We start from the raw sequence: 5452 nt of genomic DNA on the forward strand, positions 1-5452 counted from the left end.
TCAGGTTTTCTCTCTCGGCAAACAAACAAACAAACAACGGTTTCATTACAGCAGATTTGGGCAGCGCTTTAGACTTTAAGAGTAAAAGCTTCTGGGATCCGCAGATTTCATCACTTTATGGCTGTTTGCGTGCAGATGAAAAGGAATAATTTAAAGACTCCAGTTTGTTCTTGCGAGGTAGATTTAAGTGATGCTAAGAGCCAGGATGTTTCAAATCATATCATCACCGCTTCATCTTCTGCACCTCGCTAAAAACCTCTGTGTGTGTGTGTGTGTGTGTGTGAGTGTGTTTGTGTGTGTTCAAGAATCCTCGAGCCACATCTGAAGAAACGCTAAAGCAAATTACAATTGATCCCACATGTCAGTCCATACAGGTAACAGTCAATAATCTGGGATCGCAAGAGCAGCGACAATCCGTGTCGAGTAATTAAAAAGAACTGTCTGTCTCTCTCCCAGGTGTTCAGATGTGCCTCTCGAGGGCTGTTCACCCCTCATCGCTACAAACGGAGCACAAATTGAGCAGGATTCTCAAACAAAGCTGCCTTATTTCTGAGGATCTCTTCTGGCTTTCAGGTAAAGTTGGTCGCGTTCCCAAAGAGCGGAGCGATCCGAGACTTCGCAGAGAAAAGAGTCTCTCTCTCCTGTCAGGATCCGCCACCTGAGACGGATTTCACTCGATTCGCTCATTCGCGCTGCGCAGACGGAGTGTAAAGGCACTTTAAAAGCTCATCGGGTGAGTGCTGCACTTGTAGGAAATACCTTATTCATGACGGAACAGCCCGAGTCGAGGTAATGACTCAAATCAAGGTGGCCTCACAAATGTTTAAATCTACAAGGACGACGAGAGCATGAATAATGCAGAATAATTTGCATCTAAATTTTTTAAGTGTTCTTTATTCAAAAACTAAAACGCGGCTTCAATTAAACTTTGATGGGTGGAAGCTGAGATGCCGTCGCATGCAGGAGCCCGAAACCCTCTTATTTGCGGAAATTATTTAGAGGAGCGATAAAAGAGGATAGTAAATGAAATAGTAATTAAGTGTGAGGTATTCGACACGGCCGAATATAGACACGCACATATAAAAACACGACCTGTGTGTGTGGATATCACTATAACTGTCATGCATTTACACTCATGCATTTGCCGAAAGCTTTTATCCACTGTGTGTTAAAAATTACAGGACAAACTCATGAGCTCCGCTGCACCTGCATTGTGTTTGTGTGCATACAAAGGAAGCTGATAAATATTAAAATCAGCTTACCTGCTGTTGATTTGAAGAGGACGGATCCACGGCCGAGCCGCAGTGCCAGAGAAAGAGAGAGAAAGAGGGTATTGATTAATTTGGTGTTATCTATATATCCTTTGTAAACGCTCACAGAGAGATCTCACAGCCAGATGACATTTAAGATGTGAAATAAACACTGACGGACATTAAAGCTCTGATCCAGAGAGAGAAAGTCTGTTTCTAACTAGACTTTAACATGAGCGTGATTCTAGCCTGCACATAACTCAATACTATGACACTTGAATCATCTGGGTGATTGTCACAGTGTTGCTACAGTAAGTGGTTGCTAGGATGTTCTGAGTGGTTACTAGGGCGTTGCTAAGTGGTTGCTATGGTGTTTTGGATAGTTGCAAGGGTGTTTTCTTCCTGTCTGGCGTGATTTCTTCTGGTCTCTATATGGCTCGAGTCTCTCCTTCAATGTGCATCTGTGAGATTTGTTCATGTTTTATGATCCTGCAGGTGAAAATGGTGTGTCTGATCGCTTGGCAAAGTATCTGCACACTCTCCTCAACAACACACATGATTTGAGTAAAGGTAGAAAGGTAGATAAAGGTAGTTTTACCTAAAGCAGTGTTTAGGTGTGTAGATAGAGCGGGTCAGCAGACAGACAGAGAGCAGGAGGAGAGCGTCTCGCTGCAGGCTCTTTTGCTCGACTGACCCCTGGTCACTCCACCATAATTATCACTGCCTGATTCTCATTCAATCTGCATTTAACCCACATCTGAGGTCAACAGCATCTCCACCCTGAGACACAATTACAATACACACACACACACACACACACACACACACGCACTCACTCTCTCACACACACACACTCACACACACACACACACTCTCTCTCTCTCTCTCTCTCTCTCTCTCTCTCTCACACACACACACACACTCACACTCACACACACACTCTCTCTCTCTCTCTCTCTCTCTCTCTCTCTCTCTCTCTCTCTCTCACACACACACACACTATAATCTCAACTGGCTTATTCTACACAGCGCATGTGATGTAATGATGTTTATAGTTTGCATCAGGGTTATTATTGTTAACTAAAATTAAACGAAAACCATAACAAAACATTTCAAACTTGTTGATAATAAAATAAAATTAAATATAAAATTAAATACAATTAAAAAATAATATAAATATAACAAAATTAAAATTCAGCTAGTTGCCAGGGCAATATTTCAAATGTTTGTTTAACTAAACTAAACTAAACTAAACTAAACTAAACTAAACTAAACTAAACTAAATAAAATAAAATAAAATAAAATAAAATAAAATTAAATTAAATTAAATTAAATTAAATTAAATACAAAAATTAATTAAATTAAATTAAATATGTCAGCTAGTTGGCAAGGCAACATTTCTCATTTTAGTTTAGTACTAAAATAACTAAAACAAAATAAACTAAACTAAAAAAAAAAACTACAACTTAAACCTATAGACATGTTTAAAAATATTAAGAACTAATAAAAAAAGACAAAACTTTAAATAAAAATAAAATATAAAAATTCTAAATATTAACAAAAACGATCATAGTATACTAATGATACTATGTTTCCACTGGTTTGCACTCATTTAGATAATGCAAAGCAATTACACAACAATCAGTATTGCCACTTGACAAAAATACTCTTTGAATTCAGTTCCTTAAAGTGCTTTTTTTTGTTTGTTTGTTTTGCCTTTATCTGCACACACACTCGTCGTGACGCAAGCAGGAGACACACCAATGTGTGAGAGACATGCAGCTATTGAAACGAGTCAACAGACAGGAGGGAGGGGAAGACACACTTCATTCTGGTCCATGTGAAAAAAAGTGTTTCATTTATACAACGTGTTACTGACGACTCGCAAGAGTACAGCAGAACACAGACCAGCCTACACACACTAGACCAACAGTGTCTAAAGACACACACACACACACACACACACACACACACTCACACTCACACACACACACACACACACACACACACACACACACACATTACCATCCGCCCCCAGAGGTGCATGTTATCGCCCAGAGGTTTCTCTTTGATGGTGTAAGTTATGCTTCATCTAAGCATCAAGGTTTTTAAAAGACATAAAAATAGACACAAATGAGTCACTAGTTGTCATACAGTAACAGCGTTTTAAAATGAACATAGATACACTGTAAAAAATGCTTTGTTTGTTTGTTTTTTATAGATTTTTAGTTGTAAATAAAACTGATTATTGGAGTAAGTTATCACATGTTTATGTTACTTGCCATTTCTTTGTGAGAAATTTAATAGCAACGTCTGAGAGAAGTTTCAAAAGTTTCAAAGTTATTTTTTTCAATGCCGCAGCTTAAATCTTTGATGAAAGATGTTTGAGTTGATATTGAGATTTCAGACAAATCTGAGCACAAACTGAGACACTTTTGAATCTCTGCAGAAGACGTCTGACATTACAAGAGAAAAACATCTGAGGAGAACGCATACACTATAAATTATTTCTGCAAAGTTGTAAATAAAACAAAGATTACTGGAATACATTTTACAAGAAATACTATTTCAGTCTTTCACAATGTGTAACTTGCCGTTTCTTTATGATTACTTGTGCAACTTACTAGTGATTTCTGAGTTTCACAAGTAAATCCTAATGTTTTAAGTGTTTAATAAGTGTTGCAGCTCGGATCTTTGATGAGAAATGTTTCATATTGAGATTTCTGCAAATCTGAGCATTAATATTGAGACCCGTTTGGTTCTCTGCAGAACACACATCTGACATCACAGGAGACTTGTTGTCAAGAAAGCAACTCAACACCTCAGATATTACAGCGATTTCATGTGCGATGCTTGTTTTCTACGGGCCTTGGACTCTTGACAAACTTCCAAGACTGGAAGAGTCTCGTCTCGCAGCGTCTCGCAGAGAAGAATCCACGATAAGGTCTTTGTGCCGCCTGAAAGAGCGGAAAGCAGCGACTGATGGCTATCTGAAAACAGACTGCAAACAATCCGACGTGAAATACCACCGTCACAAAAGCCGTCAGATCTGATCTTCGGCGATACGATCTAGATCCGACTCTTTGTGTGTTTTGATGCCGCAGATCAGAAGTGTTTCAGGCCTCAAATATCTGCTCTCATTATCTCAGGTTTGAAGGTGTGCTGACAGGAGACGAGCGAGCGGAGTGACCGCTGAAGAAAGAGTGTCTCCTGCGAGAATCCGCTCACCTGCCCTCCCTGTTTATCTGTGAATGAGAAGACACGCTAACCTATCTAATTAATTCAGCAGCTGCATACATATACATGCGTGCATGTGCGTATCATCCGTTCTGTGGGCGAGGGACGAATAATCGGGCGTTCCTCACGCACATCTGCCGAGCATTGATAGCAGATGTCAGTCAGTGAACGAGCAAGAGAACGCAGAATTAAAAATGCAAGCATCACCAACTTCTGCTTATTTACTTGCTGGAAAATGAACTAGAATAATAGTGCTCGACAAGTGCCAGCAAACCAGGCCGAGTAATTGCATGTCTCCCTTTTTACCACCTGCTCTTCTTCTTCTTCAGGGTTTAAGGTCCTGCTTTCTCGCGCTCTGTTTTAACTCGACAACACAAAAGCAACACCGCAGCGAGCGTTGCATTTCTGTCTGTTTGCATCAGTTTTCGCCTGCATAATTCATTTAAATTAGAGCCGAAGCTTGATGCAAAGTAATGTTTGAAAATGATCAGATTACATTCACTGCATTCAAACTGGGTTGGTGTGGTATTTGACTATGACCACCAGGATCTGTCGACTCTCACAAATTGATCAATTTGTGGAGTTTTTCCTGATATGTTGATTCTGATGGAAGTCTACAGAAGTTTAGCAATCTTTTGGTCGACATGTTGCACTTTTTTGGTCGTTTTAATAAAAAATGTTAGCCCTTTAAATAAGACAGCACTCTGTTAAAACTCATCTGCCCTGAAGATGTAATAAAAGTGACATATTGATTCCTTTGAATTTACGAATGCCTGTTTCATAAACTCCATTTCTAAAGCTAAAGCTCCGTCAATTCCCCCCCAAAAGGATCATTTATGTTCCCACGTAATCCAGTTACCTGTGAAATCCAGCAATACTCGCCCGTACCCACCTCCCTCTCTCTCTACAGACACACACTTCAAGGCGTGCGTGAGTGTGTGTGAGTTTGTGAGTGTGTGTGTGTG

The 5452-nt window shown here is 39.7% G+C and overlaps 1 protein-coding gene and 1 long non-coding RNA gene across 3 annotated transcripts in view; one reads left to right on the forward strand and one right to left on the reverse strand.

The window, feature by feature from the left end:
• zeb2b (zinc finger E-box binding homeobox 2b) overlaps positions 1-5452 on the reverse strand; it is a 78548-nt gene that overhangs the window by 56810 nt on the left and 16286 nt on the right. The gene's annotated exons all lie outside the window — the stretch shown is intronic.
• On the forward strand, positions 57-779 carry LOC107558527 (uncharacterized). The gene is made up of 3 exons (XR_001605492.1): positions 57-177; positions 306-374; positions 457-779. It is a non-coding gene; the product is annotated as an uncharacterized lncRNA (long non-coding RNA).

Source organism: Sinocyclocheilus grahami, unplaced genomic scaffold (assembly GCF_001515645.1).
Source record: "Sinocyclocheilus grahami isolate Dianchi unplaced genomic scaffold, SAMN03320097.WGS_v1.1 scaffold647.1, whole genome shotgun sequence".
NCBI classification, from domain to species: domain Eukaryota; kingdom Metazoa; phylum Chordata; class Actinopteri; order Cypriniformes; family Cyprinidae; genus Sinocyclocheilus; species Sinocyclocheilus grahami.